The following is a 14,389-nucleotide window of genomic DNA, read 5'->3' as shown; positions in this document are numbered from 1 at the left end:
ACCTATAATTCTTAGAGAAGAAGACAGTTGCGAAATTATTACAGTAAATTTTCAACGGTCTAGCTATACTGTCGACGATGCCTAGACCTAAGACAAAGTTCCGCAACCACAATGCATGAACAATGGCCTCAAAGCATGCCACAAATTCAACCTCCATAGTGGAAGTAGCAATGACAGACTGCTTTCCACTTTTCCATGATACTGCTCCTCCGGCTAGAAGAAACAAGTAGCCAAATGTAGACTTTCTCGAATCTACATAACCGGCATAGTCTGAATTCGAGTATCCCACCAGTTCTAGATGGCTGGACTTTCAATAAGTGAGTGTATGATCCTTAGTGCCTTGTAAATACCTAAGTACTTTCTTTGCAGCTTTCCAATGGTCCATCCCGGGATTACTTTGATATCGCCCTTACATTCCTACGGCGAAACTAATATCCGGTCGAGTACATGTCTGAACATACATTAAGCTCCCAACCACTGACGCATATGGAATAGACTTCATCTCTTTACGTTCCAAATCATTTTTAGGACATTGCATTTCGCTGAACCTATCTCCTTTCTGAATTGGAACTATTCCTGCGGAGCATCTTTCCATTTTGAATCTCTCTAATACCTTATCAATGTAAGCTCTTTGAGACAATCCTAACAGTCCTTGTGATTTATCACGGAATATTTCTATTCCAATCACAAAGGATGCCTCTCCCATATCTTTCATTTCAAAGTTCTTAAAGAGAAAACCCTTTACATCATGCAACAACCCAACATCATTCGCAACAAGAAGAATGTCATCAACATATAGGACTAACATAATGAGCTTGCTCCCACTGACCTTCATATAAATACACCGATCAATAGTGTTTTCTATAAAACCATATGAAGTGATGGTATTATTGAACTTAAGATACCACTGACGGGAAGCTTGCTTCAGTCCATATATTGACTTCTTTAACTTACACACCAAATTTTCCTTTCCTGTGGCCACAAATCCCTCTGGTTGGTCCATATATACTTCCTCCTCTAAGTCACCATTAAGAAAGGCTGTCTTTACATCCATTTGGTGAAGCTCTAGATAATAATGAGCCACCAAAGCCAAAATAATTCTTAAAGAGTCCTTTTTGGAAACTGGAGAAAAGGTCTCTTTATAATCAATGTCATCCTTCTGAGTGTAACCTTTAGCAACAAGTCTGACCTTATATATTTCAATGTTGCCCTTAGAGTCCCGTTTGGTCTTAAAAACCCATTTACAACCAACTTGTTTTGACCCCTCAGGCAACTCGACTAAATCCCAAACTTGATTGTCACTCATTGATTGCATTTCTTCCTTCATGGCATTAAACCACTTTTCAGAATTATCACATTCCATGGCTTTCTGGAAAGAGACTGGATCCTTATCAATGCTCAATTCACATTCATGCTCAAGTGAGTAAACCACATAATCACTAGAAATAGCTGGCCTTTTTTGCCTTTGTGACCTCCGTAATGCTATTTCTTGTGAAACCACTTGATCATTTGTGAATTGTTCATCATTTACTGGTTCATCATTTATATGGTCATTTTGTGGGTTTGGAATGTTGTTTTGTTGTTCAACCATGTTGTTAAACTGTGATACAACAAGTGGAACAACAACCGAAGAAGAGACATTAGGAAAATCCATCTGAGTTGGATTTTCAATCTGAATCTCTTGCACATTCACCTTATGTGGTTCACTGCTCCCATTAATTTGGCCATTTTCAATAAACCGAGCATTACCAGACTCAACAATTCTTGTACTATGGTTAGGGCAATAAAATCTGTACCCTTTTGACTTTTCAGGATATCCTATGAAAAATCCATTAACCGTTCTAGCATCAAGCTTCTTTTCATGTGGATTATATATCCTTACTTCCGCTGGGCAACCCCAAACATGAAGATGTCTCAGACTAGGTTTCCTTCCCGTCCACAGTTCATAAGGGGTCTTAGGAACTGCCTTACTAGGAACCCTATTAAGTAAATATGCAGCAGTCTTTAATGCATGCATCCATAATGATAAAGGTACAATACAATTATTCAGCATACTCCTAACCATTTCCATAAGAGTACGATTACGCCTTTCAGCTACACCATTCTGTTGAGGTGTACCTGGCATTGTGTATTGCGCACAAATACCATGACTTTCAAGGAACTTTGCAAATGGACCTGGACATTGTCCATTCTCATTAAATTTACCATAATATTCACCACCTCTATCAGATCTCACCACTTTAACCTTTCTATTTAACTGCCTTTCCACCTCATTAATGAATATTTCAAGGATATCCACTGATTGAGTCTTTTCATGCAGTAAATATACATAACCGTATCGTGAGAAATCATCGATAAAGGTAATAAAATATTTTTCACCACTCCAAGAGGGAACATCAAAAGGGCCACATATATCAGTGTGTATAAGTTCAAGCAATTAACTGCTTCTTGTGGCTGGAGTCTGAAATGTGTGCTTAGTTTGTTTACCTTTAATGCAATCTATACACACATCCCAGTCAGTGAAATCCAATTGAGGTAAGATTCCACCTTTCACTAACCTCAAAATCCTTTCTTTGGATATGTGACCTAACCTTTGATGCCACAAGAAAGCAGAAGATTCATTATGTGCACTACGTTTAATACCTATATTGTGTTCAACATTAAACAGGGATTCAATAAATTCAGCATCAAGATTAAAACGATACAAACTATCAATCAAAGTACCAGAACCATAATAGTACTTAAGTTTGTATAATGAAAAAACACCATTACAAATCTTAAAACTGAAACCAACATTATCCAACCTCCCTACAGAAACTAGATTTCTAGCACATTCAAGAACATAGAGACACTTTTCAAGATCCAGATAACGACTAGTGTCCAGGATCAATCTATAAGTCCCAATTCCTTCTATTCGTGCCTTCATTCTATTTCCCATGAATATGAACTTTTCAGTTTCGTTTATGGGTTGGATCGAAAGAAATCCCTGTATAATATGAGACACATGAGTAGTTGCACCAGAATCTAACCACCAGGTATTATTAGGCACTTCAATAAGATTTGATTCAAAACATACTGAAACATAAAGTATACCTTTCTTTTCAAACCAAATCTTCCTTTTAGGACAGTCTTTCTTGAAGTGACCATTCTTCCTACAGAAGTAGCACTTCAATTCCTTATGGATTTGGCCCTCATTAACCTTCATTGGGGCACTGTCCCTTTTCTTACCTTTCTTCCCTGATTTGTTGTTGCTGCTACTAGCTCCATTATGAAATGTGAGATTGATGGAGTGTTCCTTCAATTTCTTTAATCTCCCTTCCTCTTGTATTAACACGGCCTTGATTTCCTGAATGTTCCATTTTTCCTTAAGGGGGTTGTAATTCACCTGGAACTGACCAAACTCAAGAGGAAGTGAGTTAATAATAAATTGAACTAAAAAGGATTCACTCACATCCATTCCCATTGATTTCAGTTTGGCTGCCAAATTCTGCATGCCAGTCACATGATCATAAATGGATCGTGACCAATCATACTTCTTGGTCGTCAACTCACTCATTAAGGATCCTACGATGGACTTGTCAGCTATGTCCGATTGGGAGTATTCCTTAATTTTCAGCATGCACTCTCTAGCATTGTCTGTTCTGGGCATTAATGGCTTAACATTTTCAGCCATTGTCATCCTCATTAAGTTCAAGCTTAGCCTGTTAGACCACTCCTAAGCCTCATAATGAGACTTGTCAGCTTCAGTGCTGGTCTCAGTAATGGCTGCTGGCTTTTCAGAGACTAATGCCAAATCCAAGTCCAGAACTCCTAACTGATAATGGCTTTGTTCGGACCAATCAGCATAGTTCAATCCATTCAACTTAATAAACCCAGTGCCCATAGCAAACATGTTAAAGGAAGCTGCAACATTACACATATACTCATACGTTAATGCTTTGAGTAAACATAAAATGGATTTAAACAAATAACAACTTTAATTATGCATCTAAATTCACCTTTGGGTAATATTTAAATGCATAGCTTTAATCAATAATGATGCCAAGAAGAAAAATACTTTAATAGACTTTCATTGTGGAGCAACTTGCGAGTCTTTATGCAAGTCAGAGAGAAGCACGCCCGTGCTCCTTTCTGCAATCCAGTTACTTTTTTTTTATTCCATTCAACTATTCAATAATGCTCCACACAATATGCATGTTATCTTTGGATATACATTCATATTAATTCGTACAATGATAAGTCTCTTTAATGCCATTGATTATAATTAATGGTCTACCTTTGGGTAGCCTAACAAATTATAATCAACGAGCTCAATTGTTCAATTTTCACTTTCATGTCATATAACGGCATCACACAAATATGAACGATTGAAAACTGCATAATCAATGTCTAAAACAATCCAAACAAGGCCACTTTGGTGACTAACAAGTTTTCCATTCATTAAACATTGATTTATGCAAAACTTTTATGAGATTAGATTAATATCTCAAAACTTTAAAGACATAACCCAATAATATGTCATAACCATTCTCTATAAATAATAACAAAATAATTTATAAAGCATAAAGAATATAAACAGTTTTCAAATTTCTATAATTTTGGCTTCGCTTATACCATATAGATCAATTTCACCATATGAAATTAATTTTCATTCATTAAGCCAAACAAAACGCTTGATAGGTGTCAATTTCATAGTGTTTTTAATATAGTTTTTATTAGAATTTCAGTAAGTTTTTATTACTTTAATTTGATTTTAATTCACTTATAGTATAATTGTGTTCAAAGCTTCCTTGATTCTTAATCCGTTTGATCTAAGAGAAAATTGTAGGAATTTGGCGCAGAAAAGAACTTTACAATGCAAGACACTTAGCTTCTAGCACACCCAGGCCGTGCTATAAGGCACAACCGTGCTAGAAGCTAAGGAAACCAAAGGAGAGACAGAAGAGAGCACGGCCAGGGTGGTGTCAAAAGGCACGGCCGTGCTACAATGGGACCAGGGCGTGTCAAGCCTAGCAGGCCTATGGCAATTTTAGGCAGACTTCCAGAAGAAAGCACGCCCTGCCTGTGCTTGTTAGCACGCCCGTGCCTCAGGAAATCATTAGCCCGTGCTGCCTAGCACACCCCGTGTTTCACTAGCCAGACTTCCAGACTAAAGCACACCTTGCCCGTGCCATGAAGCACGCCCGTGCTGCGCAGGCGGAACCAGCGTGAATTAGATACGCAAATCAAGTTTTTTCTCACATAGGCCGACCTCGGGGAGTTTCCTAAACACACTAAACAAGACCTAGACCTATTTTGGGAGAAAAAGGAGTCCTAATCAAGAGGAAATCAAAAGCCTAAACAGTTATGATCTCCTACAAAGGATTTTGCACTAAATAAGGATTCTATTTCCTAAAAGGAATCAAACTCACCTCCAGGAGCTCTATATAAAGAGGGAAACTTCTCATTGCTAGGGATCTCGTTTTTGTGCAATTCTATACATAATTCTCTCTCTCTAAAAGACTTCAAGCATCAAATAATTGTGCCAAGAATCAAGGGAGCCATCCACATAGTTGTGATACAGTTTTTATTCTAAACTCTTCATCTTGTTTCTTTATTTTATTATTGTCTTTAAATATGATGAATGATTCAAGTATGATTGAGTTTAATTTAATTACTATGTCCAGCTAAACTCTTATACTAGGGATTTGATGTAATTTAATTCGATTCCAGTTTATAATATTAGATTTATTTTTCTTTGTTCTCGTTATAAATTATTATTGTGCTTAATGCTTCTAGGCAGAAAATTTCCCCTGGATTGAGTTATTTCAATAATCACATTCGGGAGAAGGGTATTTGATATGAAAAAGATAATAATTTACTTGAGAATAATAACTTGATGCGGAAGCTATATGATTTGACTCAAGGGGGGTTTTCATAAGTTAATAAAGTATTAAGTTGTGAACTCACAAAACAACCACAAAACCTAACGATCTGATTTATGTTTAATTTCACTATTAAAGATAGGTAATTAATCTGGATTAGAATAGCTAAGAATAAATCGGGAGAGCTTGTTAGTAACTTTAGGGTTGTTTCTCCTACTTGAACAATTAAAGTTGATTAATGAACTAATAGATTAAGTTGGATAGAATTAAGTGAAATCAAATTCCCTAGTAGCTTAGTTCTCTGATTTCTTTTCACCTGAATTTTGTGTTGATCTCTTCTGTTTTTACTTTAACGTTTATTTACCTTATAGCAATTTTCTCTTACCATTTTCTAAATAATAATAGGTTAACATAATTTTGGTAATTGATAAACAATCCCTGTGGATACGATACTCTCTCACTCTACATTACTTGTTGCGATTTCGTACACTTGCGAAAAACGTTGTCAAGTTTTTGGCGCCGTTGCCGGGGATTGGCGTATCAATATCAATACGAATTACCCTGTTATTAATTTAGACACTCTTTCGTTTTTATTTAATTTTCTTTTAAGGACTATTCCAGGTGTTTTATGCAAAGAAGATCAAGGAATACTGAACCTCTAATCTTTGATCCGGAAATTGAAAGAACCTGTCGTAGGCACAATGCTGCAAGAAAAGCACGAGAAATAAAGCTCACACAACAAGCAGACATGGCCAACGAAAACGAAAACAAGAATGAAAACATAGTCGGGCCACCACTTCAACATTCAGTCCATACTTTAAGGGATTATACAACACATAATCTGAATGGGACAACCTCAAGTATTACTAGACCTAGGGTAGAAGCTAATAACTTTGAGATTAAACCCGCAATTATCCAAATGCTCTCTACCTCGATCCAATATGGGGGTTTGCCTAGTGAAGATCCTAATGCTCACATCACCAATTTTCTGGAAATTTGTGACATTTTCAAACAAAATGGTGTTTCAGAAGATGCAATCAAATTAAGACTTTTTCCATTCACTCTTAGGGATAAAGCTAGATCATGGTTACAATCGTGTCCCGCTGGAAGTTTTACAACATGGGATGAATTAGCTCAAAAATTTCTAGCTAAATTCTTTCCATCCTCAAAAACCACCAAGTTGCGCAATGAAATAATGACATTTGCTCATCATGATCAAGAGAGCTTATATGAAGCTTGGGAAAGATTCAAGGACTTGTTAAGAAAGTGCCCACATCACAGTTTGCCCAAGTGGTTACAGGTACAAACTTTCTATAATGCATTATCTCCTAACATCAAAATTACTTTAGATGCAGTTGCAGGTGGATCCTTTGAAAAGAAAGGAATTGATGAAGCGTATGAGTTGATAGAGGAAATGGTAAGCAACAGCCACTACCAAAACAATACCGAAAGAAGAAGAACTGCAGGAGTCTATGAAATAGACGGCATTACAGCACTTAATGCCAAGGTAGATAACATGGTAAGGAAATTGGACATGTTAACTACTAATCCTGTAAATTCTGTTATGCAAGTTTATGATAGGTGCAATGGACAACATGGAATTGGGGAATGCATCATGGACTCCTTAAATCCACAAACTTTGGAGCAAGTGAACTATGTGATGAATCAAGGAAGAAAAAATTACCCTTATTCAAATTCATATGATAACAGGTTAAGGAATCATCCTAACCTATCCTATGGTAATCCTAACAATGCCTTGAATACACCACCAGGGTTCCATCCTCCGGAAAAGAAATCTCATGATGATCTCCTCACTGCTCTTTCCAAATCACACATGGAGTTCATGAATGAAACTAGAGAGAACCATAAAATCCAGCAGGCTGCAATAAGAAATTTGGAAATTCAGCTAGGGCAGTTTGCAAACATGATGGCATCTCGACCTCAAGGTACATTACCTAGCAATACTGAAAAGAATCCAAAAGAACAAGTGCAGGCTATCACCTTGAGAAGTGGCAAACAATTAGATGAACCACCAAGGAAAGAGAAGGAAGAAAAAGAACAACCAAAGGTGCCTACCATTGACTGCGAAGAACATGAAAAGGTAAAACCCTATGTTCCCCCTGTTCCCTTTCCACAAAGATTAAAGAAAGCACAAGATGACAAGAGCTTCCTCAAGTTTCTGGATGTGTTTAAGAAGCTCCAAATCAATATTCCTTTTGCTGAAGCTCTTGCTCAAATGCCTAGCTATGCTAAATTCCTAAAAGATATCTTGAGCAAGAAACGAAAAATTGATGATCAAGGAACGGTAATGTTAACGGAGGAGTGTAGTGCAATTATCCAAAACAAATTGCCTCAGTTAAAAGATCCAGGAAGTTTTTCTATCCCTTGTAACATTGGTAATCTTGACTTTGAAAAAGCTTTGGCGGATTTAGGTGCTAGCATTAATCTTATGTCCTATGAAGTTTTTAAGATGCTAGGTATGGGAGAGCTCAAACCAACAAGGATGTCTTTGCAATTAGCAAATCGTTCAATTAAATATCCTAGAGGAATTGTAGAAGACGTGCTTGTAAAGGTAGGTACATTCATCTTTCCTGTTGATTTTATTATTCTTGACATTGATGAGGACAAGGAAGGATCTCTAATCCTGGGACGACCTTTTCTTGCAACTGCAAGAGCATTAATTGATGTCTATGAGGGTAAGTTGACTTTAAGAGTTGGACAGGAGGAGATTGTATTTGATGTACTTAAATCTTGTAAACTTCCTATGGACTATGGAGACTGTTTTCGAATTGATGTTGTTGATGAATGTGTGGAAAGCACTTTGCATGTGGAAAATAACATGAATGAACCAAGCATCCTGAATGAAAAAGAAAAGGAACCACCTAAGCATGAACTAAAACAACTTCCATCTCATTTAAAACATGCATTCTTAGGAGAGAACCATTCTTTTCCTGTTATTATTTCTTCTCACCTAACGCTTGATCAAGAGGAAAGGTTGTTGTAGGTTCTGCGTAGACACAAGGAAGCATTAGGGTGGTCTATCTCAGATCTACAAGGAATAAGCCCGAGTGTGTGCATGCATAAAATCTTGATGGAAGAAGACTACAAACCTTCAATCGAGCACCAAAGGCGACTGAATCCAAACATGAAGGAGGTAGTCAAAGCTGAAATCATCAAACTTCTGGATGCCGGTATCATTTATCCAATTTCAGACAGTAATTGGGTAAGTCCTGTCCAAGTTGTTCCGAAGAAGGGAGGTATGATTGTTATCTCTAATGAAAACAATGAACTAATCCCCACAAGAACAGTCACAGGTTGGCGTGTGTGCATAGATTATAGAAAACTAAATAAAGCAACACGCAAGGACCATTTTCCCCTTCCCTTTATTGATCAAATGCTTGAAAGACTTGCAGGTTATCCTTTTTATTGTTTCTTAGATGGCTATTTAGGGTACTTTCAAATACCCATAGCTCCTGAGGACCAAGAGAAAACTACATTCACTTGTCCTTATGGCACTTTTGCCTATAGGAGAATGCCTTTTGGGCTATGCAACGCCCCTGCAACCTTTCAAAGGTGCATGATGTCCATCTTTGCTGATATGGTGGAAAAATTTATTGAAATATTCATGGATGACTTTTCTGTGTTTGGTTCTTCCTTCGATGCATGCCTTCATAATCTATCTTTAGTAATGCAACGATGTGAAGACACTAACCTTGTGTTAAATTGGGAAAAATGTCACTTCATGGTTAGTGAAGGTATTGTCTTAGGGCATAAAATCTCTCAAAAAGGGATTGAAGTAGACAAGGCAAAAATTGAGGTGATTGAAAAACTACCTCCTCCTAACACAGTGAAAGGTATAAGAAGTTTTCTTGGGCATGCAGGGTTTTACAGGAGATTCATAAAGGACTTCTCAAAAATCACTAAACCTCTTTGCAATCTATTAGTTAAAGATGTTCCTTTTGATTTTGACAAAGAGTGTTTAGATGCTTTTAACAGGTTGAAGAAGGAGTTAATCTCAGCCCCGATCATCACTACACCAGATTGGACTTTACCCTTTGAACTAATGTGTGATGCTAGTGATCATGCTGTAGGAGCTGTTCTTGGGCAAAGAAAAGACAAGAAGTTGCATGTTATTTATTATGCAAGTCGCACATTAAATGATGCGCAACTAAATTATGCAACTACGGAAAAAGAATTGCTAGCTATTGTTTTTGCTTTTGACAAATTCCGGGCATATCTAATTGGAGCTAAAACAATAGTATACACAGATCACTCAGCCATCAAATACTTGCTGGAAAAGAAAGATGCGAAACCGAGACTCATTCGTTGGGTACTTTTATTGCAAGAATTTGACCTAGAAATTCGCGACAAAAAGGGGACCGAGAACCTCGTTGCTGACCATCTTTCTAGGCTTGAATTGGGGGAAGAAAATACAAGCAAGTTACAAATCAATGAAAGCTTTCCCCATGAGCAACTTCTTCTAGTAGCAAATGCTCAAACCCCCTGGTACGCTGACATAGTTAATTATCTTGTTTGCAAAATTCCTCCTCCCAATTTTTCTTACCAACAAAGAAAAAAAATTTTTCATGATATCAAATTCTACTATTGAGAGGAGCCATTTTTGTTCAAATATTGCAGTGATCAGCTATTCAGGAGATGTATACCGGAAACTGAAATAGAAAGTGTCCTTAAATTCTGCCATTCAATGGAATGTGGAGGTCACTTTGGAGCAAGCAAGACAGCTGCGCGTATATTAGAAAGTGGGTTGTATTGGCCTAATCTTTTTAAAGATGCTTATAACTATGTTCGTCTTTGTGATCGTTGTCAAAGGTTAGGTAACATTTCGAAGAGACATGAGATGCCCTTAAACAACATCCTTGAAGTCGAAATCTTCGACGTATGGGGTCTAGACTTTATGGGACCTTTTCCACCATCATATTCAAATCAATACATTCTAGTGGCGGTGGATTATGTGTCAAAGTGGGCAGAGGCTGTTGCTCTTCCAAATAACGATGCCAAAAGTGTGATGAGCTTCATCAAGAAAAACATTTTTACAAGGCATGGCACTCCTAGAGCAATAATCACGGACGGAGGTAAGCATTTTTGCAATAAGTATTTAGATTCCCTTCTTACAAAATATGGTGTCACTCATCGTGTAGGTACTCCATATCATCCTCAAACAAGTGGACAAGTAGAGGTCACTAACAGAGAAATCAAAAAGATCCTCGAAGCCACTGTTGGACAATCAAGAAAGGATTGGTCCAAAAAGCTAGACGATACTCTATGGGCCTACAGAACGGCATTCAAAACGCCTATAGGTATGTCTCCATATCGCATGGTGTATGGTAAGGCTTGTCATCTCCCTGTAGAGTTAGAACATAAGGCGTTTTGGGCCATTCAATTTCTTAACTTTAATGCCAAAGAAGTGGGACAAAAGCGCTTGTTACAGCTAAACATGATGGATGAATTGCGCCTCCATGCTTATGAAAGTGCTAAAATATACAAAGATCGCACTAAACAATGGCACGATAAGCGCATTATCATGAGGGATCTAAAGGTAGGCCAGCAGGTGTTGCTCTATAACTCTAGGCTCTGATTATTCCCTGGTAAGTTGCGCTCCAGATGGTCTGGACCATTCACAATCAAGGAAATCTTTCCTCATGGCGCGATTGAAATAGTGGATGGTAAGTCTAATCGAAGTTTCAAGGTAAATGCTCAACGTCTGAGAAGCTATCATAATGACAACTTTGAACCCATCAAGAGTACAATCGGTCTTGCTTAACCTAAACTAGGCTAAGTGCGTTGAACTTAACGACGTTAAACAAAAGTGCTTGTGGGAGACGACCCATCTAATTTTCTTGCTAAATTTTCGTTCCATTTATTTGATTTTATTTTCTGTTTTAATTGTCAAACTCCCAAATTTTCTCCATAAGTGTTCTTTTGTTTTAGTTAAAGTTTTTTGTAGGAAAAAGTGAAAATCCAGAGCAGAGCACGCCCTAGCCGTGCTAGGTAGCACGCTCGTGCCATAGGGTGAGGAGCCAGCACGCCCAGGCGTGCCTCACTGCACGCCCGTGCATTTTTCAAAGGTGCTGACACTTGAGAGGTCAGGAAGAAGCACGCCCCAGGCGTGCCAGATAGCACGCCCATGCTATCTGCAGGCAATTTTTCAACTTGAGGGTCAGAGAAGAGCACGCCCCAGCCGTGCCCATCAACACGCCCGTGCCATAGAAAAAAAAAATCACTTGAAAGGTCAGGGACAAGCACGCCCCAGGCGTGCCTCATAGCACGCCCGTGCTATCCGTAGGCGGTTTTTAACAAGGGAGAGGCAGAGAAGAGCACGCCCAAGCCGTGCTCAGTCGCACGCCCATGCTACTTGCGCGACAATTATCAGACGCAAGGGTCAGAGAAAAGCACGCCCCAGGCGTGCTCAGCAGCACGCCCGTGCCAGGTACGCTTCTTCTTTTATTTTGCAGGTCAGAGGAAAGCACACCCAGGCCGTGCTTATCAGCACGGCCGTGCCACGATCAGACCCACTCATTAATTGGCGCCCCTATTTAAAGAGCACGCCTTCAACTCCTCTCTTTTCCATCTCGCACGCCCTAGCCGTCAACCCTTTTCTCTCAAATTTTCTCTTTTCTTCTCCCTTTCCTCTCAAATCAAACACTCCCCACCCACAATTTTTACATAATCACCTCCAACAATGCCTCCTAGATACAAACGCAGCAGACCCGCATCCTCCGTTGCTGCTCGAAAGCGTTCAACTACGCGATCCTCCACGGCTCCTCAACCTCCTTCACCTCCTGCACTTCCATTCGAGTTCGCCTCATCCGATCAACAAGAAAGGTACACAAAATTATCTCTTCGGCCTATTTTACCGAATAGATTTATTGATGAGGCTGCTTTAGCACAAGTGGGTCTTAGAGATATTGTATTAGAACCACTTAAGAGAATATGATGGGGGGAATTTCTTGCTATGAAGGATCTAGTCTATGCACCGCTTACTCTAGAATTTTTGAGTTCCTATTCCTCTTTTATTCGGTTTTTACCTACATCTCCCCGGAGCAAGATTAGGTTTAGGCTGTCTAGCCAGGATTTTGAACTGTCTGTGAATGAGATTAGCCAAATTTTCAGGTTTCCCACAGAAAGCAGTCAAATACAAGTGCCTAGTGATTTTAATGCATATAATACATGGCAAGAATTTACTGGTGAAGTAAATTATAATCCTAGATATTCAAAGGCATCCAAATTAAGAAAACCTTCCTTGCGATACATTCATAAATTTTTGTCCAACACTATATTCGGAAGGAGTGAGAGCGACGGAGTGTTAAGTTTGAATGAATTATATTTTCTGTGGGCTATTGAAAATGGGGTTTTGTTGAATGTTGGATATTGGCTCTGCCAGAGATTTGCAAGGGTGGCTAGAGCCGACAAAGAGGCTATAATGATGGGGTGTTTTGTGACCCGCATTGCTAGATATTTACAGGTTTGGCAACCACCTAGATCAGTACATGAGAGTGTTGGAGGGGGGCGTGGCACCCGACTAGATTTGGATGTTATGATCCACATAAAATTGATCGAAAAAGTCGGGGATGCGTACCGAGTAGTGGGTGCTCCAGAGGTCAATACTGATGAGGCAGGAGCAGAGGCAGCAGATGGTGCTAACATGGAGGAGGACAACCCTCCACCTTTTACCTCTTCTTTTGGTGCAGGTACATCCGGTGCTGGTCCATCGTTCCAAGGCACATCCAACATGTCAAATGATGAAGTCCTTACGAGGATGATGTCTCGAATGGACCTCTTTGACACGTGCCTTAACGGGATGGAAACAATGATCGCAGACCGTTTCTAGTCCATTGAGATCATGAACGGCAGTCTTGATTCTAGGATGGATACCATGCAAGGCCAACTCCAGACCATCCTCCAGCTTCTGCAGCCACCCCCACCACCGGAGCAATGACGGATTTCTCACTTATCTTTTATTTTGTTTATGTTTATTTTTGTTCTAATACATTGTCTTGGTTGCTTTCATTTTAGTTTGTTTGTTATTTGAATTTTTATAACTTTTTAGTAGTTTTTGTTCTTAATGTTTAGTTACTATGTTAGCTAAGTCACATTCCACACCCGATCTATTGTATTGTTCAATACAATGTTGGTAAGGTTTCTTCCTATCTCTTACTGCTTTCCTTCTAATAATGCAATAAGTTTGGGGAATTTATACACATTGGGGACAATGTGATTGATTGAATTGGGGGAAGGGAATTTAAGCTAAAATTTTATTTTTGTTTTTGCTTAACATGTTTGGAATGATTACAAGTAAGCTTGAAGGTTCTCATGTCTAGTAATAAGTGTTAAATATAGTTGATTCTCAATTCTAGCATATTTAAGCTCTGTATTTGAAAATTTGACTCAATCATGTTCATTGATCTAAATTATTTGTTTCTAGACTTTTAAACACTGATTTTTATGAGAGTTATGATGTATAGGTGTGTTTTACTCTAAGGTATTTTAAACCTTGGCATTCCTAG

At 38.6% G+C, this 14,389-nt stretch overlaps 1 non-coding gene across 1 annotated transcript; it reads right to left on the bottom strand.

Moving 5' to 3' along the window:
• Positions 1-7,041: 7,041 nt before the first annotated feature.
• Positions 7,042-7,147, bottom strand: LOC149498147 (small nucleolar RNA R71). The gene has a single exon (XR_016319838.1). It is a non-coding gene; the product is annotated as a small nucleolar RNA R71 (small nucleolar RNA).
• Positions 7,148-14,389: the final 7,242 nt, after the last annotated feature.

This window comes from Jatropha curcas, chromosome 2, assembly GCF_041381405.1.
Source record: "Jatropha curcas cultivar XTBG-Jc1 chromosome 2, XTBG_Jcur_1.0, whole genome shotgun sequence".
NCBI classification, from domain to species: Eukaryota; Viridiplantae; Streptophyta; class Magnoliopsida; order Malpighiales; family Euphorbiaceae; genus Jatropha; species Jatropha curcas.
This window is presented reverse-complemented; position numbering and strand designations above follow the sequence as displayed.